The following is a 27,911-nucleotide window of genomic DNA, read 5'->3' as shown; positions in this document are numbered from 1 at the left end:
TTTAAAGAAAGGCATAATGGATGGTGTGGAAGCTAAGATGGATGGTTTAGAAGAAAAAATAAAAGGAAACATTGAAGATTTCAAGAAATACATGGAAGGTTTGAAAGGAGGTTTCTTCAAGTTGCTACAAGAAATGCTTCCTAATAGTGAAAAGGTAGTAGATGAAACTCATGATGAGAACAAAAGAATGTTAATCATGATTTCATAGAATCTAACCTTGGATTGAATACTCAGCATGTTCCAAAGATCGATATGAGGAATTTTCTTGGCAAGGATCCCGTAACATGGATACTACAGATGGAGTAATCTTTTGATGTCCATAATATGCAAAACACACAAAAGGTTCACATTGAAACTTTATATTTAGAACCCAATCAGTTTATATGGTATCAAAGACTTTTCTATCGTAAACAAATTGTCACCTATTCAATTTTTATGGAGGAAATGATAACACATTATGAGGATACAAAATAAACACCTTCTTTAGCCAATTGATAGATCTTAAACAAAAGGGTTCAATGGTGCAACACATTGAGGACTTCCAAAAATTGAATATAAGGGTAAAAGATATTCCAGAGGAGCATATGATTGATGTGTTCATAGGGACTTTAAAGGATAACATCCAACAGGAGGTTCACCTTTTGGAACCTGATTCATTGGAGAAGGCATTCAGGTTGGCAAGAAAAATTGAAAGCAAAATTATGGAAACAAGGAAGCCTACCCCTCACAACTATAAATATGGAAGTGTTGCTACCCCTAGCCTTCCACAACATACAAATTTGATGCCACAACAATTAGAAGAAAAAAGAGAAAAATGGCTTTATTACAGTTATGATAAAAAATACACTAAAGGTAATAAGTGTGCTGAGAAGAAATTATTTTACATAGATTGTGAAGAGGAGGAACAAAAGGAACAAGAAACATAAAAAGAATAGGATACACACCAGGAACCAACCCTAGAGAAAGAATAAATGAATTTGACCATATCTTGTAATGAAATGACTAGAATTACCACTCCTCAAACCCTCAATATAGAAGGACATATCAAGAAGAAGAAGGTAATAGTGTTGATTGATTCAATTAGTGCCCATAATTTTATTCATTATAAGATAGGAAAAGAATCGAATTGATTCCTATATCCAACACTAGAGTGTCAAGTGATGGTTGCAAATGGAGGAACCATAAATTGCTCTGGAACGTGCCATAATATCAAGCTATCCATGGGAGAATAAGTGTTGAATAGTTCAATTCTTTCCATTGCAAAGGGTGGTGCAGATGTTGTACTAGGAGTCCAATGGCTACAATATTTGGGTATGATAGCTTTTAATTTTCAAGAACTTTTCTTGAATTTTTTTTGGAAAGAAAGGAAGTTGAATTAAGGAGTATCACCAGGAAATAGGAAATATAATAAGCTCTAACATCATGACAAAGCTTCTAAAGAAAGAAAAACATGTCGTAATTACACAATAATGTTCACTAGAGGTTCCACAATTGAAATAATCTATTTCTCCAGATCTCCAAAAAGTTTTGGACAATCATTCCAAAATATTTGAGACTCTAGAGGCCTCCCACCTATTCATGATCATGATCATGCTATTCATTTGTTTCCGGGAAGTTTTCCTCCAAACATCAATCCTTACAGATATCTATATGCCCAAAAGCGTGAAATTGAACGTATGGTTGCATAAATACTAGAGGTTGGTATAATTTAACCTAGTCAAAGTTCTTTCTCTACTCCAGTAGTATTGGTCCATAAGAAGGATGGATCATGGCGCATGTGTCTAGATTACAGGGAGCTCAACAAGCTCATTATTAAAGATAAATTTCCCATTCCTATCATTGATGAATTATTGGATGAATTACATGGAGCGATTTACTTCACCAAGTTGGATCTTCATTCAAGATATCATAAAATCAGAATGAAGACCGAAGACATTCTGAAAACAACATTTACAACTCATGAGGGTCATTATGAATTTTTGGTCATGCATTTTTGCCTTACCAATGCACCTTCTACATTTCAAGGTTTGATGAATTCCATTTTCAAACCCTTCCTTAGAAAATTTGTGTTAGTATTTCTTGATGATACACTAATCTACAGTGAGTCTTGGAAGGATCATGTTCAACATGTTAACAATGTGTTCAAACTATTGGAGGAGAAACAATTATATGCAAAAGCCTCCAAATGTTTCTTTAGAGTACAAGAGGTGGAATATCTAGGTCATATTGTATCTCATGAAGGTGTTAAGGTAGACCCTAGCAAAATTAAAGCCATTAAGGAATGGAAAATCCCCACATCCATCAAGCATCCGTGAGGATTTCTTGGGTTGACAAGGTATTATCACAAGTTTGTTAAGAATTATGGGAGAATAAAATGACCTCTAACAACATTACTGAAGAAAGATGCATTTTCTTGGACTTCAGAAGAAACGAAAGCCTTTGAACATCTTAAAGAGGCAATATGCCAAGCACCGGTCTTAGCTACACCAGAATTCACAAAAACCTTTATTGTGGAATGTGATTCCTCAAGAAATGGTACTGGTGTTGTTTTAATACAAGAGGGAAGACCCATTGCTTTCAAAAGTCGTACAATCAAAGGAAAGTATATACACAAATCTATTTATGAGAAGGAAACGTTGGCAATACTACATGCACTTAAGAAATGAAGACCTTACCTAATGGGAAGACACTTCAAGGTAAAAATAGATCATTATAGTATTAAATGCTTTTTAGAACAAATATTATCTTCAGAAGAGCAACAAAAATGGGTCACAAAGATGTTGGGTTATGACTTTGAAATCATCTACAAAAACAAGAAGAAAAATGTTGTTGTAGATGCACTCTGAATAAAGGATGAGGATGTAGAAGCATTGTTTTGTGAAATTTCTATTATCCAACTAGATTGGATAAACGAAGCAAGGGATGAATGGAAAAATGAAAAAGAAGTGTGGGCACTCATTCAAAAGTTGTAGCAAGATCCGAGTACATCTAATACATTTAGCTTGAAAGATGATTCGTTATGGTACAAAGATCCCTTATACCTCTATAATAATTCCTAACTCAAACAAAAGATTATTCTAGATTACACACCTCTCCCTTAGGAGGGCACTTAGGATTTTTAAAAACTTACCATAGGGTTAAGAAGGAATTTTTTTGGGATGGCCTTAAATTTGAGACTAAAAATTTTGTGGTGGAATGTTTGGTTTGCCAAGAAAATAAAGTTAAGACGATTAACACCTCGGGTATGTCATGACCTTTATCCATTCCACGTCAACGATGGGAGGAGGTTCCAGTGGATTTAATCACAGGTTTACCCAAGTTTGAAAGAAAGAGTGTCATCATGGTGGTAATTGATAGAATTACCAAGTATGCACACTTTTTTTGCATTAACTCGTCCATTTAAAGCCAGTACAATTGCTACTGCATTTATGGGAACAATTCAAAAGCTACATGGAAACCCAAAGATCATTGTAAGTGACAAAGATCCCATTTTCACTAGAAATTTTTGGACAAAATTATTTTCTTGTTTGGGTACTCCGTTAGCTCATCTTATCATCCCCAATCTGATGGGAAAACTGAGATAGTCAACAAATTTTTGGAAGGATATCTTTGTTGCTTTTTATCTGATAAAAAAACAAAATGGGTCAAATGGTTGCCTTTGGCTGAATGGTGATATAACACTTCCTTCCATACTGCAACAAAAATGACCCCATTTATGGAACTTTATGGATATTATCCACCATCCATCACATCATCTTTAAGAGAAGATTTTAAGGTTCAAGCAGTGGAAGATCACATCGAGCATCAAGAACAAGTTCTCCAAATATAAAAGGATAACCTTACATTGGTGCATAATAGAATGAAATAACAGGAAAATCAACATCGCAGTGAAAGAAGTTTGGATGTAGGTGACTAGGTATTTCTACGACTACAACCATAAAAACAAATGTCCCTCAAGAAAGCTAAGAAAGATAATAAATTATTACCAAAGTATTATGGTTCCTACGAGGTGTTACAAAAGATTGGTACTATGGCATACAAATTAGAGCTTCTGCATCTTCTCAAGTGCACCCAGTTTTCCATGTGTCATTCTTAAAGAAGGTTATAGGTGACAAGCTCCCAGTTCAAACAACATTTCCAGAACTTGATGAGGGAGGAAAAATCATATTGGAACTCGAAGCAGTCACAGAAACAAGAAATAAGCGGCTACGAAATCGATCAATTTTCGAGTATCTCATCAAGTGGAAGAATTTACCCGTTGAATATTCCACATGGGAGGATTACAATTTTATATAGAAGCATCTAGAACAATTCAAGCGATGAGGAAAACACTTTTTTTAAGGAGAGGGGCATGTTAGGCCCATATAATACTAGTGTATTCCAATATTATTATTGTCATTGTAGCCTCTTATTATTATTGTTGTGCCCTTACATTATTATTGTTATGTCCGCTCTGATTATATTGTGACCCCTTAGAGTCCTATATATAGAAGGGAGGTTTTGTCATTTGAATCAACTAAGAATTGTTCATTTGTGTAATGTAAAGGAGGTTTCCCCCTCGAAGAGTTTGATTTTGAAGTCGTTGACCTATCTTTTCTTCTATTTTGTGAGTTGGTTGCATAACCTCTTGTTGTCATGGGCATGGGTTTTTCCAGGTGTGACATTGTTCTTCAGCCTTTCCTTTCCATTTCCGAATAGCCATGCTATGATGGGGTTATCATGTTTTTGTTTAGCAATATTTCCAGATGGATTTGAAGCTGAGGAGGTGGATCTTTGAAATAAAAGAGCACATGCGCTACTAATCCCTAAATCAGACTATGGATTGCAGTAAAGCCACTTGCCTAGTAACACGTGAACCAGACAATGGGTTGCAGTAAATACTGGTATTATGTGCCTCCGTGGGCCTAAGAATCATCGACCATTGAATGGAAGGATATACGGTAAATCCTAGAGGTGGGTGCTATCCATCAGGCCTAGGAATGCCGAGATGGGTATACGATAAAGATTGGAGTTTTGAGACTAGGTTAGGGCCTAGTGATCCATTGTTGATTGTGGTAAAGATTAGAGCCTAGTGTCTCGGTGATGGCATAGTGATCCCTCAATCAGACTATGGATTGCAGTAAATCCTAGAGACTAGGAGACAGGAAAATTTGTCACGATGTAGGTGGAGAAATTTGGTGGCATCAATGCTTTTTTATGGTCTAGTGATCAGGTGGGGATCACGGTAAATCCTGGTATTGTATGTTTATTATTTTGACCTAGTGATCTAGCGAGGATTATGGTAAAGCCTATTTATATTGATGAGGGTGAGGTGGTGTAGCCTCGAGAAGCCCTAGATGAGCTTTTTTTATGAGTCCCACATTCATGCTTGGAATATGGCACAGGGGTGATTGGATGAAAGAAATACTTTGTTTAGCCAATTTATGGTCGGGTGGTTCTTGGAAGTCCCATACCTAGTTGGATTTTTCATTCATTAATAAGAGTTTCTTTCCTTTTTATTTTATGAGAAAAATTATTGGTTCATATGTGTCATTTATGGTTGACGTATCCTTATTATTTATGTTGCTTATATGTTGATTATGAGTATATATTACGACAAGGATGATGTATGGCTCTCATCATGTGTTGATTTGTAAATGAATGAGTAATGAATATAAGACCTAATAGATGATAATGAAGCTAATGTGATAAGGCATCAATGCTTCTGAGTGATTTTTATATAAGTATGAGTCCCCTATGCTCAGATCTGTTGTTATGATCTATAGATTTCATATTCGTGACATGTTTGAGAACATTCCTGTTATGTCTAGTAGTGGTCAAATCAAGTCTTTGTTCAAGTATTTGCATTTGTATTATTGTCTCAATGTTAATTTTCATCCTGAAAGTTTCATGGAGTTATGAGCATTGGCCAGAGTCATAGCCCTAAAAAGGTGGCACATAATCTAGGGTCGAAGGCTCAGAACTAGCTAAAAAGGACCCCAATTGCTTGCATTCCCATGTTGTGAGAGAAAATGGAGGGCTGTAGTCGCACACATGCCCATGTCATGGGAGCGACTGAGACTCTAGGGCAGTGAAGTGTCAAGTTGTCTCATGGGCTGATCACCTGGAAGGGTGGGTTGGATCCTTTAGGTTCTGTGACACATGCAAAAGGTTAGATTAGTTGTGTTGTGTTAGTTCCACTCCCTTAACTACACATGGGGAGCTAAATCAAATTGTAGTAGCCTCTCATCTCATGTTTACCCCAGTCAACCGGTTAACTTAGGTAAATGTGGGAGGAGGGTGTTACAAAGTGGTATCAGGGCATGGTTCAACACTTGGACTGGATGGGTGGACTGTGTTTTTCATGCATCCATGCAGGTTGTATGTGTGCTTATTATGTATGCATGGTAGTGGTCATTGTTACAATTGTGTTTTCATGTATAGGTTGATGATGCGTATTTGGATGTGCTTGTTATTAATAGATGTCATTTTCATATGCATTTGTTATGCATGTCAATGTCTATATGTTATTAATCATGCATTGTCATGGTTATAGTTAATCATGTATAGTAGGTCAAACATGAATTTTGAGGTAATTGTATGAAATTAGGTCGTAATTATTCTATTGGTATGTTATCATGCTAATGTGTTGGCTAAGTTAGAGTAGGAGATGAAGATCATCAAAGAGAGGTTGCAACACTAGACTTCGGGGTAAGATCTGACCATCATATAGTTTTGTATGTTGGGCATGCAAGTATGTGGTTAATGGTTGTTATAAGAATTAGGGTTACTTAAATACTTGTCATTCTATTTTTGTTCTGGTCACGTGCATGGTAGATGCTAGTTGATCATTGTAGTGATATGCACATGTGTTGGATAGTCATGCATGGTAGTAACTTATTGATGTTTTATGTTAGTTAACTTGATGATTATGTTATATGTTGTTGATGAGTATGCTATATGTTAAATGTTGTTATATATTAGTTAAATTGATCATTAGGGTTATTTCATTTAATATCTTGATGTTATATGCATTGAATTAACCTGTATTCACCTATGCATATGGTTATGGTTACAATCTCCAGGTATAAGCCGAGATATTTGTGATATGGTGTTGTACTAATCTAGACTGACTATGCATATGTGATTGTTATGCATGAATGACAATTTTTTATAATTTTATGATGTGAACCTGTTATCTAGTTATTTTTATGGATATCATGAGCTTTTTTATGTTTGAGTTGATATTTTGTGAATTTATATCGTGCTAATCTAGATCGATTGTGCAGACAAGATAGCATCCCCTGAGATACATCAAGGTATGAGTTTGATTATGTCATCTATTTGGTGTTTGAGTGTTTTATTATGTCATCTGGTTGATTTATTTAACATGGTATGTTTACAAGTTGTCTGAATGTTTGATTACTTGCATGATATGAGTATGTGTCTATAAGATTACATGAAGAAATGATCTTGTTTTAGGATGGTTGTACTAATACATATGTGTTGAGACAATTGATATGTATTTGAGTGTAAGTAGGTGCTAGTTGTAGGATTAGGCATTATGACTAATGAATGTGAGTTGATTGTTGATTATGGCGTCGTTTTTAGGCTTGGTAAAGGTTGATTTTAGATTAATAGATATGTTGCCTTGACATTTGGAATATGTGATCGACGTGTGTGAAAAATTGCAGGAAACATGCCTGGTATTAGCATGACAAGGAAAAAGTTGTTATGTTTACATAACTAATAGTTGAGTGATGTGACAGTACATAGTAAGAGTCGATTGCAAAAAGGTAAGGTAAGTAGCGTATTGTTATATTTATTTATACACTGACAATTATGTGTTTATGGTAGTATGGTGCATGGATTGCATGGCAAAGAGACTTCCATGAAATCTTGGAGAAGGCTTAGGCTTAGATTTCCTTTCAAACTATTGAGAAGCCATGGGGATTGAGTCATGGTGTTTTTTTCTAGTCTTGTGCTTTTGGTCTTTTGTGATTTGTTTGAGATTGATTTATGGGTTTTGATTGTGTTTGGTGCAAGGCCTTACCACTTTGTTTGTAGTCTCATATTGCTATTGGTTTTCATGGTTTTATTTTGTTTGCTTCTTGGTATTTCCTTTTATGTTTTGAGAATCTTGGGAATTGGTTGGGAAAGAGGAAAGCTAATGCAGCTCAAGAAGAGCTTAATGAAACCCAACTGGTGATGTAAGGCCTAGATGATTCTCGGTGAATGTATAAGGGAATTTGAAGGCAAGAATATGGCATTTGGTTCGATTGGTTGGTTCCATTGGTGTAAATGGATAGTGGTAGTACAGTAATGAGAAAAATAGTCCAGAAAGGTAAAATAAATGGATTGAGGCATCATATTCCTTGGCCTTGTTAGGAACCATTGTTCTCAATGGTGTGCATGTTGTGAACAGATAACTGAAGTTCTCTTAACTTTCACCTTATTTTATTTGGTAATTATGTTTTGATCATGATTATGTTGATGTCTATATATGTATGTATGTATGTCATGTATGATAGGGTTGTCATGGATCATGATTTTTTAATGTTAATGTTTATATTTATATATGTATGTATGTATGTTGTTTTACGCTAATGATTATGTGTGTGTGTGTGTGTGTGATTGTCTGATAGGGTTGTCAGGGATCATTCTATGGAGGGAATGATTGCTTATGAAGGTGAAGGGAATGAAAGAGGTTCCTGGTCTTATGAGGAATCAGGTGAGAAGAGTAGCATCGACAAATTTATGAGGTCATTATCATGTGGCTATGAATTAATATTATGTTCTTATATTATGTATATTCTATGGAAAGGCTATGCTAAGGGATATGGCAACAAAATTAAAACAAAGTGGTTTATGGCATGCTAGGATAGGCATGAATGGTGGAGATAAACTGGAAGGAAGGTTTGCTGGAAAAGACAGTGTGGTTTTGGATGTGTAGTGCTACTATTGTATATATGTTGTTATGTGTATATTGCATATGCAGTGCTAGGTATAGATGGTGCTATGTACATGTTGAATATGTGATTTTGTGTACATATTGTACTATGCACATGTTGAATATGTGGTGTTGTGTGCATGTTGGACATGTGGTGTTGTGTACATATGGTGCTATGTACATTTGGTGTTGTGTGCATGATTGTACATGTGGTGTTGTGTGTAGGTGGTGTTATGTACATGTTGTACATGTGGTACTATGCTTAGGTGGTGATGTGTACATTTCATGCATGTGGCATTGTGTACATGTGGTTTCGTGTACATGTTGTGCATGTGGTGTTTTGTATGTGTGGTATTGTGTACATGTTGTATGAGTGGTGTAGTGTGAATGTCACATTGTGTACACGTTGTGCAGGTGGTTCTATGTATATGTGATGTTGTAAACATGTTTTGCAAGTGGTGTTGTGTACAGGTGGTATTGTGTACATGTTCTACATATGGTACTAGAGTACATGTGTATTGTGTACATGTCTTACATGTTGTATTGCGGCCATGCGGTACTATGTATGTGCATTGTGTAGCGTGGTATCATGACATGTGTATTCATTGTGTTGTACTTGATGGATGTATGTGTATCCTGTTGTGTTGTACACTAGATGTAGGTGTATGTATGGTATTGTGGTGTACACCAGATACAGGTGTATGTGTTGTGTTGTAAGATGGGAGTATGTGTTTCGTTGTACATCAAGTATAGGAACATGTATTGTATGGTGTTGTATGGTGTGTGTGGTTGTATGTGTAGGATGCACATTATGTGTACATGTATGTGGTTGAAGAGAATAAACTGGTTGCTTTTTTGGTGTGACAACTGATTCGGTTTGCATACGGAAAGGATTGATTAATGGATAAGTATAAGTATTTTATTTCAGTTTTAATTATGCATGTGATCATGATTTTGATTTATGATGGTTACATGTGATCTATGATTTTGGTTTATTATGATTGCATGTGATTCATGATTTTGATCTATGATGGTTATGTTTCAAGCTAACTATATGTAATATGTTTATACATAATGATTTGATCAAAGATGCTAGTTTGACTTGTTGTGACAGGAAGTAAACAGGATTGTAAGTGTACCTTATTAAAAATCTACCAAGGAGGTATGATATGAATTTAGTTCAATTTATTTTAAATCTAATGGAAGTTATGTGCTTGGTATAGGAAGAATGGAAATGCCCAGTTGAGTGGTTAAAAATGATTGCAAGGATTAGCAAGAACAATAAAAGGAATTTGAATAGGAAGTACTATGTTGGTAAAACACTTTAGGAGCAGGGACATTGTGGGACACTGGTGCCCAATAATGTCCATTGATTACCATGAGCATGTTATGACTAGTATGATGGTTTTGAGGGAGGTATATGTCTTGGTTGTTGACCTCCCAATGTGAGGAATCTCTGCCAAGGGATGGATTGCCCAGGATAGAGGATGTTGGAGAACTTGGAAGGTGAGTAATTGCATGGAAGAGGGTGATCAAATTTCTTGAGGGATTGTGTAGTGGAGAAGGTAAGGTCAGGTATGGTTTTCTTTTCGCTATTAGCATTTCCAAATGGCATCAAATACACATTGGGAGTGTGCCTTGGAATAATGAGTCGATAATTATTCACTTTGAGGCAATTAGTGTAGGATTGTAGTGTTGGAAAATGGATGCAACTTTGACTTTAGTAGTGGATTTTGGACTTCCTGGGAAGGAGGTGAATTCTGGTACTATTATTTAGGGTGGAGGTGTAAGCCTCTAAATTCCCTTGTTGTTGATACATGTATCGTATCCTTTTATTTTCTAGATGAGAAAATGTGCATATGTGTATATGTCTATATTATTGTAAATATTGTATCAAGATGGATTTATAAAGCTCCATAAAAAGTTTGGTTATTTGCTAGTTGAATCAAATGTGCATGAGTATAAGTGGCTGTTATTGTAAATATCGTAATGGGCTATGCTATAAAGTTCCAATAGACGATATGTTTGGCATATTTTAGTAGTGGTCACTATAAATACTAGAATGAGTTGTGTTATAAATCTCCATAGGCAGTATGTCTTGCTGGTTGTAGGTGTCATTCAACACCAAGGAAGGTTTTCCCCCAAGGGGGAGGGTTCTGTAGCAACCCCGGTAAAAATTCCATGTAAAAGCTAATAAAGGAGAAAATAAGACCAAGGTCATGGGATGCGTATTCCAAGATAAATTTTGGAGAGAACATCTTAGAGGGTGTCACTTCAGTTTATTATGGCTAAAGGAAATTGGCAAAGGAAATGATAAAGACTTTAGAAAGGCATATGGCATTAATTGGTACTTTATTTATGAAAATAATGGAAATTAGGAGAAACAGAACTTGAAAGGTCATAGGTTCCATGTGAGGAGAAAAATGAAGGAAAATGATGGAAATTGAAGAAAATAGAGGCCTCATTGATAAAAAGGCTTATCAGGGTCAGTTCATAGACTTTTTGTCAGTTTAGTTTTGGAGCTCTCTCTCTCACTCTAGGACACTTATAGTTTTCTTGGAGCACTTCAACTTTGGATCAATGAGAGAAAAGAAGGCAAAGGGAAGCAAGGATCAATCAAGGAAAAGAAGGATCAAACAGCTACAACATGATTATTTGTAGGTATCGATTTCCATGTATGACTTCCTTGGTAGTTTTGGCATGCATGGATATGCATGTGTGCTATTAGTTCTCTTGCTGTCATGGGCATCACGTTTTCCAAGTATAATAGTGTTCTTCAACCTTTCCTTCCCATTTCCAAATAGCCATGGTGTGATGGGGTTATCATGTTTTGGTTGAGATAGGTTTTTGGATGGATTCAAAGCTGAGTGAGTTCGATCGACGAAAGAAAAAAACACATGACTTAGTAATCCCTGAATCAAATTTTGGATTGAAGTAAAGCTACTGGCCTAATAACCCATGAACCATATTGTGGGTTTTAGTAAAAATAGGTATTTTATGACTCGGTGTGCCTAGGAATCCTTTATTAGCGAACGGAGGGGTATACGATAAAGCCTAGAGGTGGGTTCTTTCCATCAGGCCTAGGAATCTCAGGATGGGATATATGATAAATATTGGAGGGTGGACTCTCAGTTAGGTCCTAGTGATCCGGTGTGGAATGCAATAAAAACCATAGACTGGTGTCTTAGTTATGGCCTAATGATCCCTGAATCAAACTGCGTATTGTAATAAAGCCTAGAGACTAGGAAATGGAAAAATTCCTCATGGTGTAGGTGGATAAATCTGATGGCTTCCATGCTTTTTTATGGCCTACTGATCTAGTGGGGATCATGGTAAAGATTGGTATTATATGTTTATTGTTTTTGCCTAGTGATCTGGTGAGGATTGTGGTAAAGCCTATTTCTATTGATGAGGGTGAGGTGGAGTGGCCTCAGAAAGCCCTGGATGAGTTTTGGTGATGAGTCCCACATTCATGCTTGGAATATGGCACATGGGTGACTGGATAAAAGAAATATTTGGTTCAACTAATGTATGGTCAGTTGGTTCATGGAAGTCCCATACCTGGTTGGATTTTGAATTCCTTAATAAGAGCTCCTTTCCTTGGTATTTTATGAGAAAATGTATTGGTTCATATGTGGAATTTATGGCTGATGTATCCCTATTATTTCTATTGCTTTTATGTTGGTTATGAGTATGTTTTATGACAGTGATGATGTATGGCTCTCATCATGTTTTGATTTGTAAATGAATGAATAGATGAATATATGACCTAATAGATGATAATGCAAATAATGTGATAATGAATCAATGCTTCTCAGAGATTCTCATATAAGTATGAGACCCCCTATGATCATATTTGTTGTTATGACCTGTATATTTCGAATTCGTGACATGTTTGATGAAAAGCCTATCATGGCTAGTAGGGGTCAAGTCAAGAATTTGTTCAACTATTTGCATTTGTATCATTGTTTCAATGTTACTTTTAATTCTTGAAGGTTTCATGGAGTTCTGGGTAGTTGCCTAAGTCTTGGCCCTTAAAAGGTGGCAGAAAATCTAAGGTCATAGGCTCAAACCTAGCTTAGAATGTCCATAGAACCTTTCATTCCCATGTTCTGAGAGTGACTAGAGGGCCCTAGTCACATGCATTTCCATGTCATGGGAGCGACTAAGACTCTAGGGTAGTGCAGTGTCAAGTTGTCTCACGGGTTGAACACCTAGAAGGGTGGGTTAGCTCATGTATATTCTGTGACATGTGCAGAAGGTCAGATTGGTTGTGTTGTGTTGGTTCCACTTCCTTAACTATACATGGGGAGTTGAATCATATTGTAGTATCCTCTCTTAACATGTTTACCCCAGCAGACTGGTTAACTTAGGTAAATGTGGGAGGAGGGTGTTAAAATACATGAATATGTACATATACCAAAAGCTAATTTTCCACCACAGATAAATGATGAAGGATACATCACCTGCATCTAATCATCCATCTTCTATGTATATTCATTGGGCCCAAATTTCTTCCACTGTACTTTAAATTGCTCGATTTCTTAGTTCTGGAGCATGAGTTATTTCCATTGCAATATGCATTGAGGTTCCAATTGGAGTTATCCTTTTGGATCCACTTGCAATATAGACCAACCAATAATAAGATCAACATATTTTACATATCTTTTTAGCAATGAAACATGGAAAACATCATGGAATTTCACTGTTGGAGGTAGTGCAAGTATGTAAGACACTAGTCCAATCTTGTGTTGATCCACATAACTGTTCTATGTATCATGTGTTTCCTTTAAATTCTTCTTGATAGCCTACATTTCATGTTCCATCTCTTCCAACATTTCCATTCATATAATTACCCTCTTCACTGGATCACTCCAGTTGATGGGAGTATTACAAATCCACCCATAGAGTTCTTCAAGTGGACTCATCCTCAGTGACTCCTACTAACCATTATTGTAAGAAAAATCCACTAGTTGAAGATACCCCTCCCACCTCCTCGGCTGGTCCATGAAATACATCCTCGACATATCCTCCAATATCATGTTGACCATTTATGTATATCCATATGTGTATGAATGATAAGTTGTATTGAAGGCTAGCTTTGTACCAAAAATTGCAAACAAATCCTTCCAAAACTTGATAGTTAACTTGGAATCTCTATATAATATCATCTTCTTATGAATCTAAGCTACCTTTTTGGCTGAATTAGAAGTCCTCACTTCAATGAAGTGAGCTGCCTTGCTCAAACTATCAACCAAAACCATGATGGAGCCTTGATGAACATCTAAACTACCTTGTTGGCTGAATTACCAGTCCTCACTTCAATGAAGTGAGCTATCTTGCTCAACATATCAACCACAACCATGATGGAATCATGTTGCTTCAATGCCCTTGGAAAACTTGTAATGAAATCCATGGAAATGACCTCCCATTTCCTCTCTGGAATCATAATAGATGGTAACAAACTAGGTGGGTGTTTAACTCAGCTTTCATCTACTGTCAGTCCAGACATCTAGCAAAAAACTTTGCCACTTCATTCTTCAAATTCCACTAATAGTATTACTTATTCACAACTATCAACTTCTTCTAATATCTGGGGTGACCTGAATATGAAATGACATGAAACCCCCTCAAGATAAGCTTCTTGAGCTCACTTTCATGTGCACATAGATAATGTCCCTAAATCTCACCAAGCCATCTGCCGTGAGATGATAATCCACATCCTATTCACCTCTACCCTAATGCAACCTTTCATTATGCTACTGATATATTCCATCATGTTGTCTTAATGTAAGATCTAATCATGTAAATCTGTCCCATAAGAGATCACAAGTACAACATGATTTACCTGCACTCTTCTACTGAGAGCATATGCAACCCTGTTCTCCTTTCCTTTAATGTATCTGATCTCAAAGTCAAACTCATTGAGGGTAGTGTTGTTGCTACGAAAAATACCCTGTAAAATTTTTCCTACAATTTAATTTTGGAGCCTACTGTGGATCTTGTGATCAGTCATTCCATAGTCACTTCTTGGTTGGTTGTTGTTTTGTTAAGTCTTTGCACTCCTTTCTTGGATTGTATGTGTTGAAGCCACCTACTCACACATGCTCAGTCTGGAACAAGTTCATGAATGGATTATTTTATGTAAGCTTAAACAAACATAATAGAGTCCATCAAGGCAGTCTCTGTGCAATAATCAACCTATGTTGATAGTCAATGCACACATTCATTGATATTCTCTCACTTTTGGCTGTGATTGTACTTTTATTTCGGTGAGTTTTCCAAAATATTACTTTTGCACACCTTTTCTTTCACAAGTGTCTCTTTCATGTTTTCGACTATCACTTTCACTTGATTTAAACTTGATTATTGTCATTTTTAGGTTATCTTTTCTCTAGCATGTGTCACTTTCACCGTCATTTTCATATTGCAAGTGTTGTTCACACTTTTCTTTTCATATTGCAAGTGTTGTATTTTGGCATGGGAAGCATCGCTTATCGCAATAAGTGGAGTTTTGCTTGTTTTAAGGGGATATTTTGGTATTGATGAATCCTACTAGTCATGTAGATATGTTTTACACTCATTCTCAAATTTTGATGCATTGTCACACAAGTGTCATCACAAAGTGTATCTTTAGTGTCGCACTTGGTGAAAGTCGTCAAAATGTTGTCACATTGAGAATAATATGTTTTTCATGTGTTCTAGGTGAAGTATGTTGTGTTGTCAATTTTTCTAGGTGTGTGATCATGCTCAAGTCTTGTCCTTATTCACTTTAACCTCATTGATCTCGCTCTTAGCCTTATCTAGAAAATTTCACTCCAAAGAAACATGCCTTCACTCAATCGTTCTAAACTGCACACTGCATAGTATCGACCCTCAAGCCCTAACCTTGCCTCTTGGAACTAGAGGTTTTGAAGTTATAGTTCCCAACCTTGAATGTTGAGCTCTAGAACTGCATAATTTATGCTTCCTAGTCAACCACAACTCTGCATTGTGATATTTCAAGCTTCAAGATTCTAGCCTAACGCCTTGAGCTACGCAATTATGAAATCCATGAGATTGTTCTCCCTCTAGAATTGTGCAATGGGAAACTTCAAGCCTCAATCCTCAACCTTGAGCCCTTCAAGCTCTCAAATCTCCCAACTTATTCTCCTGCTAGAGCTACGCATCAGGAAACTCTAAACCTCAAGCCTCAACCTTGATATCTTGAGCCCCTCAACTACACAGTCACCTAGCCTCGCCTCTCAGAACTGCACATTGGGAAACTTCAAGGCCTTAGCCTCACGCTTGATCTCTTGAGTCCCTCAACTATGTAGTTCCTTTAGTCAGTGCTTCCAAAACTGCGCACTGGGAAACCTCAAGCCTGAAGCCCAAACCTTGAGCTCTTGAGCCCCTCAATTACAAAACCCTTCAATACTGGCCATCTTGAAATGTGAATTACACAGTCTCAAGCCTTAGTCCTAGACCTTGGCCTCTGCAACTGGGAAATACTTGAATTAATCACTCAATTAATCTCCTTATTCCAACCCTAACCAGTGATTTCATGAAACATGTTAGATAAAGAGTTTTCAGACTGATTTCACCTTTTCATCAATAGATTTAAGTTGCAGGTACTATATCTTATCATGATAGGATGAAGATGGAGGAAAAGGAGAAGGAGACCATACTAGAAGACACCTATGGAGTTGAAGGGTAACATTATCATCAGGCGTGAAGACGAAGGAAGACCAGAGTACAACAAAATTCCAAAGATCAAGACCACATTAAGACTCCATTCTGATTCACAACACTTTCAAGGGTGGAATAAGGACATGCACTATCTCTCAAGAAGACTTAAAGATAGCAACAGAAAAGAGTGACTTGACATCGCCATGTCATCAGTTTCATGTAATGTAATGTCATGATTCATCATGTGTCTTATGTAAATTCTTTATTGGAAAATGTAACATAAAGTGTAAGTCCAAGAGTCATCCATGTAATGTGAAAAGTCATGTGGGATTCGAAAGGTCATAGAGAAATCAAATAGTCATGAGGGTAGTCCAAGAGTCACAAGGGAGGTGAATTATCACCCCATTTGTTATAAATACACCCTCATTATTCATGCAAAGGACGTTTAACTTTGGCTCCTCCTATCATGCATTAGAGAGGAAGATATTTGTCTTAGAGGAGTGAGTGACTTCCCTAATGCTCCACTATTAGGGCTAGTGGTGTTTACTATCTTAATGTATCTTGGCACTTTTCATTAATTTAGAAGCTTGTTTAGCAAACATGCTTTCATGCGTATGTCGTGAATTTGGAAGAATATTCTTTGAATTTTTGTTATGTATGTTGTTTTCATTCATACTGAAGAAATTGAACTATTTTGGTGGCTTTAGTACTTATCTCTTTGAAGGTGTGTTGTATTTGCTTTAACAATCGTTGCTTCCTTGTAAATTATTTCACTGGTTGGTCAACGATTCATTCATATTATATGGTCATGTTATTTTTCTCGATTAGTACTATTACTTGTCTTTATAGGACCCACTTTTTTTCCCTTAATGTAAAATGACCTTGATACTTTCTGCAGCTAAACATTTCACAAGGCATTCTCTCTTGCTGATTCAAAAATACATGTGTATTGCTCTCCTTTGCTGAACTTTGTAGACAAGGAAAATATACAAGGATTCATCGTAGTCGGGTCAATACTCTGGATGGGGATCTTACTGCAACTGGTATGAGGTCTAATTGGGGCTTCACATCAGGGAGACCCCCTTGGTTGATGGTCTTCCAGTATCGTCAACAAAATGGTGCTAGAAGGAGGGTTAGATGACAAGTTTTGCTTGTTGAGTCTATTTTGAACCTCTTACCTGAAATGGATCATCATGAAATCATACTCTTCGAGTATTTTTCTAAGCTATCCCCTGTTGAAATTTTAATCCTCGATGAGTCTCTCCATGACTTGTATCAATTCAAGTTTGATCGTGAGGGTGATACATCCATTGCCGAGCATGCATCTCTTTTCCTTAAGTTTTGTGAATACTACGAAATTGATTATGAAGATGTGGCTTGTATTCTATTCTGCCTCACCCTTGAAGGTCGAGTTAGCTGATGGTGTCACATTCTACCACTCTTCCATCATTCTCATGAACACCTCATCAAGGAGATTATTTTAGAAAAAAATAGGTATGATTATCGAGATGTTTATAAAAGGATTAATCAATTAAAGATTTCTCTAAGTGTCTACTTCACCTTTGTTATGAATTTCCCGAAGAAGAAACTTTGATAATTTGGTTCATATCTCTTTTCACAGTGAAACCAAAATGTTTAATGTTTATGCTCCCTCAACTCTTGTAATCCATGAGACACCCCTAATTTCAAAGGAGGAACTTGTTATTCCTCTTATTCCTTTTCCTCCTCCTTTTTCAGTTCCGATGTGGGTGCCTTGCGATGATAATAAAGTTGGGAGATATGAAAATCAAATTCCTAATGCATCCTTTCATCCTCTTCTACTTTTCATGATTTAGATTCCATGGAGGAAATCCCAGAATGCTTCATGAAGCCTATGTTGAAGACTAATTTCTCCATTCCTCAAGATGATAGTATTACTCATAATCCAAATCTTGAATCTGATTTGGACACCTGTCATCCTCTACCATCTTATTCTCATGACCCCTTGTCCCTCAATCTCCCTAATCAATCTCTTCCAAATCCAAAGTAGTGAACAAGTGCAAGGTAGTCACATTTCACAAGTAGAGGAGCAGGAAGGTGATGATTCTTTTGATATTTCTTCTCTTTTTTAGAGTCCTCCATGTGAAGATGGTTTTGCCTCACTCTTGGATGATAATGAATCTAGTAACATCAATTGTAAATCAAATGTAATAAATTATCCTAATCAATCTGAAGTTTTGGGAAACAATCATTCTGATGAGGATGACTTCGTTGATATATTTGATGATGAATTCCCAAGTGCATCAACTAATATTTTAGTTTCTCAAGGATATTTTGTCTCGAAAGATTTAGATCTTAAATCTATTTTGGTCAAAGAAGATTCACTTTTGAACACTTCTTCCTCTTCACCTCCCTATCCTTTGTGCTCTACTATTTACAATGAATCAACTTACGATGAATACTCTCCATGTTCTTCAAGTTTGTTATCTCATGAGTTGAATTTTGAAATGACACAGGATAGTCAAAATATCCATGGCGAAGAAGAGAGTAATGAAATTATAGAGCATGCATTCCATCCCTTACCATATCTTTTTTTGTATGAGGCAAACTCTTCGAATCAATGTGATTATGATATTTTTTCGATTCATACATTCTCAGACTTGCAATCATAAGAATATTATCACTTAAGTAATATGTTTGTTTAATTTGAAAAATATAATCAAACCAGTGATCTAGATATCTGTCATTGAGATAATGGTGATCTTGTTAACTTAATAAATATCAGTTGTCCACATGGAATTTGTGATCTGAATCGGTCTATAAAATGTTCTTATCTATCTTTTCAAAGTTTCTAAACTTGTTAGGAATTCGAGGCACTTCAACTCTCGTTCATGGCTATGTTAGGTTCTCATGATCCTCGTAAAATTCTTGAACCATGTCAGATATGTATTTTCTCAAACAATTCTTTCATTCATATTGTTCATTGTATGAAAACTCATTCTTGATGGATTTTGGGATTTATCGTTGCAATTTTCCTATTTCTTGAGATCAGGTTTCTGATCATACTATTATAGTGAATTCATCCTCATTAAAATATCTTGTATCAAATTCGGCTTTGGAGTGTATACATGTCATGAATGTGCAGAATTGCAAAGCAGATCAATTTGAATATTACCTTTGGTCAAATTATGTTAAGTGCTGTTGTGGATAATAAACACCTAGTCTCTCTTGTGAATGTCTTGATGGCACCAAAAGTCCTCCTGCGTGTTAGCAAGTGCTTGAGTTATTTTGTGAATCAGGTTCCTCCTTTTCATCCATTACATCCTGACTAGTTTCATATGTTCGCTATACTAGCAGTACTTTTAAATTATTTCAATTATTGCAGTGCTTGTACAGTTTTTCACCAGTTACAGGAAAATGTTTTGTCACATTCGGCATACGAGGAAGTTGATTATATTGTTCAAAGTATGTAGAGTTGTTCAAATTGATCTATCTATGTGGGAATATGATTCTTTAATCAACCCATCTGATCATGATTCTGACTATGGTGACTGTCATTCAAATTACCATTTTCCCATCGACACATTAGATGACAGTTGTTTTACATCCATTGTTCTTTATGGTTTAAAATCTTGCTATTTGGGTAATTTTCAAGCAATTAAGGCACTTCAGCCTTCATTGATGTTTGTGTCAATTCCTCACTATCTTGGCATGCCTGCTAAATATGACTAGTTGCATTTTCCCTCCCAAAATTCTCATCTTGACCCTGTTATTTTAATTAAAAATTCATCATTTCATGGATTGTGGGTTTTCAGGAGGATTGTTTTGAATTTCACAATCCAATTTATGGTTGCCTAGAAGAATCTTACTTAGAAATCCCATTTTCTAATCACAAGATTTAGTATTTTCTCATGCTTTCTAAGAAGGATGGCACAAATGAAGGAGCATTCATAAGAAGCTTTTGAGGTCTTTCTATTTATAATCTTCATTGAAAAGGTAAGATCACAAGTTTGGTAGAAGTAGTGGCTATGTCATATCTTTTTGCTAACATACAAGACCTTCAAATTTTTGTGAAAGTTATTCAAGCTCTTATCTCTTCCATTTCACATTGTTATATTAGTTTTAATTTCTCGCATCTTTGTGTATGCAGGTTGGGAGATGCTATGGTGACTACATTGGAAATTTCATTATACGTGACCCTGAACTTCTAGCTGATTAGGTTAGAAGTAGGTCTAGATGCATATTAGTCTTCCCTTGCACACTCATCTTACACCTTCTTTCTATACTCTTTCTTGTGATTTCTTATTTTGTGTTGCATCTTGTTTCTGGTTTAGCCTCTGTTACTTTTGTCTTTCTAGTTTTGTTTCCTTGTTGCGTCTTGTCTCTCCTTTTAATTTTTTTTTTAATAAGACTTCACATGAAGGATGTTACTATCAAGTGGAAAGATAATGTGGAAAAATATAAAAGGGTCTTGTGACACTGCAACATTTGGCTAATATTTAGTCCATCTTCTTTGTCTTGGTTCATACTTAACATAGTTACTACTCAAATGAGACCTATTACCTCAAAACGAGAACTCCAGCAAAAAGACCCCAAAAAAACATGAAAAACAGTTCGAAAACAAAAAGTATTGATTCTACACAACCACTTGTTTTTCAGAGTAAATTTTCAATTTTTTTTAAAAATAACAGTTTAAGACAATAAAGTCCATTTTGTTGGTGCAAAAAACACCTTGAAATAAAAAAGTGTTGATGCTAGAATAACATTTTTTTTCTTTTTGAGATAAATTTTCAATTTTTTTAGCAATGGCATTAAAGATGAAATATCAAAACTCCAATAAACCTTAAAATTTCAACAATTTTCAAGCGTGACATAAAGATAAAATATCATGTCTCTGAAAAGTCTTAAAATTCAAACAGTTTTTTGTCATGACGTTAAACATAAAGCACTTATAATTGTTTTTTACCATACCATTAAAGATAAAGTATCGTGACTTAGAAAAACCTTAAAATTTTGATAATTCTTCAACCATGGAATTAAAACCAAATATCACGACTACAAAAAACCTTAATTTTTAAATATATTTCAACCATGGCATTATCGAGAAATTATATGACAAAACAATATTTGAAAATGAACACCTGAATAAAAAAGTCATTATACCAAAAGTAATGTCTTTTTTAAAAATTAAAAGCATAGTTATTTTAAAATCTTAGCCTAAGACAACTTGACACAGTGCAACAAAAAATTAAAAATAAATAATCAAATTAACATGTGGGGCAGGGGAACTCAATCTATTGCAATGAAATCTTAAAAAACAACCATGAAATTGATACGTTGTGGGGCAGAGTTGTCCATTATAACGATAACTTTAAAATAAACTATAAAATTGACATATAATGAGGTCGGGTTGCCAGTTGATGATCGATAGAACCCTACAAAAAAAAAAAAAAACAAAATAATAAGTAAGTAGAACAAAAACTATCTATCTATATATATATATATATATAATAATTTAAGGAAAAATTTTAAAAATTTAATACTAAAAAAACAAATAAAAAAATGAATTAGATAATAAAAAATAAAAAATTAATAGAAACTAAAAACAATTATATATATATATATATATATATATATAGTTAAAAATAAATATAAAATATTTAAGAAAATAATATTTAAAAAAAAAAACCAAAAATTAAATGAAGAAAAAAACATCAAAAGTTAAAATAAAAAATAAAAAATAAAATTTAAATAAAAATTATTAAAAAATAAATAAAATTTAAAACAAATATAAAATAAACAATTATAATTAATTATAATTTCATAATTAAAAATTATTTTAAAAAATACTAAAAAATAATTCAAATATGATAAAAATTCTTAAAAAAACAAAGAAAAAAAAAATTAAGGAAAAAATTTAAAAATTTAATAAAATACAAATAAATGAAGTGAATTACATAATTAGAAGAAAAAAAAAACTATTTTTTTAAATAAATAAAAAAACATTTATAAAGAAAAATTAAAAGTTAAATTTATATGAAATCTTAATCTCAAATTATTAATGTCATTTTCTTTTAAATTTTACAAAAATAATTAAAATTTTCATTATAAAATGTATTTAAAAAAAACACATTTAAAAATCACTTAATAAAGAAAACATCTTAGAATGAAAAACAAGAAGAGCAATAAGATAACTTGAACAATTGTTAAATAATCATCATTTAAAAAAAATATTGTGCATACTTAGGACATCAAAAAGTTTTAGGTGTAAAAAATATGTCTTAAAAAAAATGGTGATTGTCAAAATTCTTATGAAAATCACAAACATTTAAAAAAAATTATCCACACTCAATACATTAGAAAATTCAAAGTGTCAAAAATAAGCCCTCTAAAAAAAAGGGAAGTGTTGAAAATATGCTCCAAAAAAAAAGTGTATTCTGCATCACCACTTTTCAAAATCGGGTTATTTTTTGCTACCTCAAGAAAACGAGTAGTCGGTAATTTTATCATTTGATTGGTAACTATGTTACATTTTTCTCAATGTTTTTTTGATGGAAAATACGACCCTTTAATAAGGAGATCTTTATGTGAAACCATGATACCCATATCTTTTTTAGTAGCCTCATTTTTGTACTCGGTTTTATGTTTCGATGTTTCCCATGTTGATCCTATCAAGTAGAGAAGGACAAGGGGAAAATATAAATGAGAAAACCAATATCAGAGGTCTATATATACTTCTTTGAGGGAACAACCTCCTCTGCTCTCAATAAGTTAGAATCCCTCTTCTGCCCATGAAATGAATAAGTGCCAATAGACAGTTCAATATAAAGTAAATAAATAAGGGTGAAAGAAGAGAAAAGTTTCCTGCACATGGAGGTGAAACACGCAACTTTATCAAGGTATTGTCCAAGTTCACTGGCGGCAAAGTAATGTGTGTGTTCCTAAGGTGACTCCATCGGGGTACTATCTAGGTTTGTTGACAGCCGAGCAACACCAGATATGAAAAATATACTCTGAATATCCTAAAGATCGCAAATTACACTACCCTTTTCTTGATTCGAAACATTGCAATATCATTGGCCTTATGAATGCATTCAACCAAGAAAGATATGGAGGTGAATTCATCTATCAAAAGGTTTGGTGGGGAGGCCAGATATATATGTATGATGAATTGATACTTCCTAAAAAACTAGGCCCTGCAAAAAATATTAAATGAAGGTAGAGAACTAAAGTTCTACCGGTATGTCGCCAAGTGTAGTCGTTGCGACAAACACCCTCCAAAATTTTTCCTACACATGAATTTTGGAGCCTAATTTGGATCTTAAGATCGATCGTTCCATAGTCACTTCTTGGCCAGTTGAACTTTTGTTAAGTCCTTGAGCTTCCTCCTTGGATTTTAAGTGTCACATCCACCTGTTCACACATGCTCATTCCACAACAAATTCATGAGCACATTATTTTACACAAGCTTGAGCAAGCACAACATAGTCCATTAAGATAGTTCCTGTGTGATGAGAAACCTATGTCAATAGTCAGTGTATGATTTCATTTATAGTTTCAATTTTGGCTTTGATTGTACTTCTATTTCAGTGAGTTTTCCAAACTGTTGCTTTTGCATGCCTTTGCTTTTGCAAGTGTTCCTTTCATGTTTTTCTCTCACTTTCACTTAGTTTCGCCTTAATTACTCTCGTTTTCATGTCATATTTTATCTGGCATGTGTCACATTCACCGTGATTCACATATTGCAAGTGTTGTTCACACTTTTCTTTTCATATCCTAAATGTAGTCTTTTGGCATGGGAAGTGTCTCTTATTACAATAAGTGGTGTTTTGGATTTTTTGAAGGGGAAAAATTGGTATGGATGATTCCTGTTATTCATGTAGATATGTTTTACACTCATTCCCAAATTTTCATGTATTGTCACACAATTGTCGTTATTATCATCACAAAGTGTATCTTTAATGTCGCACTTGCAGACAGTTGTCGAAATGTCGTTGCATTGAGGGTAGTATATATGTTTTTCATGATTTCTAGGTGATTCATGTTCTGTCATCTAGTGTTCTAAATCTCTTATCATTCTTAACTATTTTCCTTGTTCACTTTCACCTCATTGATCTTGCACTTAGCCTTATCCAGAAAATTTCACTCTTGAGCAACATGGCTTCACTTAACCCTTCAGAACTAAGCACTATGTAGCATAAACCTTCAATCCCTAACCTTTCCTCTTGGAACTGTGCACTGTGTAGTCACAATGCCCAACCTTGACCCTTGAGCCCAAGAAATACACAATTACTACCTCCCAATCAACCATGATTTCACATTCCAAAATGTCAAGCCTCAACCCTCTAGCCTGACACCTTGAGCTGCACAATTGCACAATAGATGAGATTGTTCTCCCTCCAAAACTATGAATTGGGAAAATTCAAGCCTCAACCTCAATCTTCAACCTCTAAACCCCTCCACTGCACAGTCTCATAGTTTTTTTTCCTTCCATAACTGCGCATTGGGAAAATCAAAACCTCAAGCCTCAAAATTCATCTATTGATCCCCTCAACTAGGGAGGCACCTAGCTTGGCCTCCCAAAGCTGTGAATTGGGAAAATTTAAGGCTTAAGCCATAGGATTTACCTCATCATTCCCTCAACTACACAATTTCTTAAGTTTTTCCTTCCAAAACTGCGCATTGGGAAACCTCAAGCATCAAGCCCCAACCTTGAGCTCTTGAGCTCTTCAACTATGAAATCCCTTGATCCTGACCATCCTGAACTATACATTTCACAGTGTCAAGCCTCAATCCTATACCTTGGCTGCTGGAACTGCTCAATCCTTGAGTTAATCACTCAATCAATCACCTGATTCCAACCCTAACCAGTGATTTCATGAAACATGTTAGATATACAGTTTTTTTATTGATTTCGTCTTGTCATGAGTAGCTTTTAGTTGCAGATATTGTATCTTATCATGACAATATGATTATGGAGGAAAAATAGAAGGAGGCCATGCTAGAATACACCTATGGAGCTAAAGAGATAAGATGATCATTAGGCGTGAAGATGAAGGAACACCAGAGTACAACAAAAGACCAAAGATCAGGACTACATGAAGACTCCATACTAATTCACAACCCTTTGGAGGGAGGAATAATGTAAAAACCTTGGTGAAAATTCCATGTGATAAAAGTTAATAGAGGAAAAATAAGACTACGGGTAAGGGACATGTATTCTAAGTTGAATGTTGGGCAAAGATATCCTAGTGAGAATCACTGGATGTGTTTATGGCTAAATGAAATTGGCAAAGGCTAAGGCATTAAAGAGGAAAAAAGGATTTTTTGGCACATTTATTTATGAAAATAAAGGAAATAGGAGACAAGGTGAAAGGTCACAAATTGCATGTGAGGAGTAAATTGAAGGAAAATAATGGAAAATGAATAAAATAGGCGCCTAATGGATAAAAAGGATTCCAAGTATCAGTTTGTAAGCATGGTCAGATTGGTTTTGGGACTCTCTCATTGTTCTCTCTCTCTCTCTCTCTCTTTCACTCTTGGACACTTAGATTTTTCTTGGAGGACTCTCGTTTTGGAGCAAGGAAGGAAAAGTAATCAAAGGAAGGATAAGAAAAGGAAGGAAATCAAGGATCAAGAAAGGAAGAGTAGGATCAAGTAGTTTCAATAGGAATAATTGTAGGTAACATATTGCATGTGTGATTTCCTAGTTTTTTTTCACATGCATGGCTTTGCAGCATGTTGGTGTATGGTTCTCTTGTTGTCGATGACATGGTTTTTCCAGGTTATGACAGTGGTTTTCAGCCTAGCATTGTATTTTTCTAGATTCTCTGGTGTTTTGGGATGTTGATATTGGATTTGAGCTTTGGAATTGCCAGATTGATTTCAGAATCTGGGGTGGAGGTGGTCTCATGGTGCATTCCCAAAGTCCTAGGAATCCCTTGAGCGGTTTTGGCCAGATACACAGTAAAGCATGAGGGAGGTGTCTTAGTTTAGGGCAAGGATAGTGATGGATTCTAGATGTAATTCCAAGTTTGGATTGGTCTTTTGATTGGAGCACTGGTTTTCATGTGATGATGGTATGGCAAGGGTGGAAGTGATTTAACCTCTGGATTCCCTTGGTTGTTTTCGATTTGGTTAATCAATGAGATCCCACATTAATGTTTGGAATATGGCACGGGGGTGACTGACTGAAAGAAATATTTGATTCAGACATGTCTATAGTTGGGTGGTACGTGGAAGTCCCGAACCTGGTCGGATTTTCCTATGTCTATTAAAAGTTAAGTTCTGTTACTTTTGTACTTATTTATATGTGGATTTTGTGGTTGTTATATTATTGTTATTTCCATGGTTTCATGTTGGTTATAAGCATGTTTAATTGACTGGTTCATGTCATGGTTATTTCGTGTATTTGCTTGTAATTTTTAAAATGATGGATGCAAGACCTAGTTGATGTCATAACATTTCAAGGGAGAAGGTGGTGATCCTTCTTGTCATATCTCAAAATATTTTTAAGTCATTCATGCTCTTTCTTGCATCCTAAACTTGTAGATTTCATTGATGTCAAATGTTTGATAGAATGTAAACTCCAATTGGGGATGGTCAGGCCTAGTCATGGAGTTAGTTTTTGTTTTATTAGTCTTTTCATCATGTGTTTAAAAGATTCTGAAAGTTACAGAAATTTCTAGGCAGTGGCCGAAATTATTGGCTTGAAAAGTGCCTTACATCTCACTCATAGGTTTGCTAGAAATATTCCATGGATGTAGGCATGCAGGCTTATGGGAGCATCCAAAGCCCTATGGACACTGGAATTCTCATAGAATGGGAGAGACTGGGGGTTAATTGGTCATACAAATCACTAGGACTTAGGGGCTGGTTATTTGAAAGGTTGGGATGGTTCCAAGGGGTCATGTTGTTGATGTGGAAGGTTCGTATGATGTGTTTCCATCGATTCCATTTCCTTAAGGTCACCTAGGAGGTTTAATCCAGTCATAGTGGCCTCTCATCGCATGTTTACCCCAGTTAGCTGGTTATTTAGGTAGATGTGGGATGAGGGTCTTACAGAGTAGTATTAGAGCATGGTTCACCACTTAGATTGGATGGATGGTGTGTTGGCCATGCATTCATGTCGGTTGCATATGTGTTCCTTATGCTTGCAATCCATGTGCTTGTTGCATTTGCATGTTATTTATCATGGTAGTAGTGATGTCGCCATGTGAATGTTGATGATGTTGTTGTTGGATGCATTTTTCATGAATGTATGTCAGTTTTATATGCATTTTTATGCATGTTGGTTTCTATATGCATGTATTGTCATGGTTATGGTTATGCATGT

Source organism: Pinus tabuliformis, chromosome 8 (genome assembly GCF_031772625.1).
Source record: "Pinus tabuliformis cultivar Carrire ecotype Pingquan chromosome 8, CPIR1, whole genome shotgun sequence".
Taxonomy (NCBI): domain Eukaryota; kingdom Viridiplantae; phylum Streptophyta; class Pinopsida; order Pinales; family Pinaceae; genus Pinus; species Pinus tabuliformis.
This window is presented reverse-complemented; position numbering follows the sequence as displayed.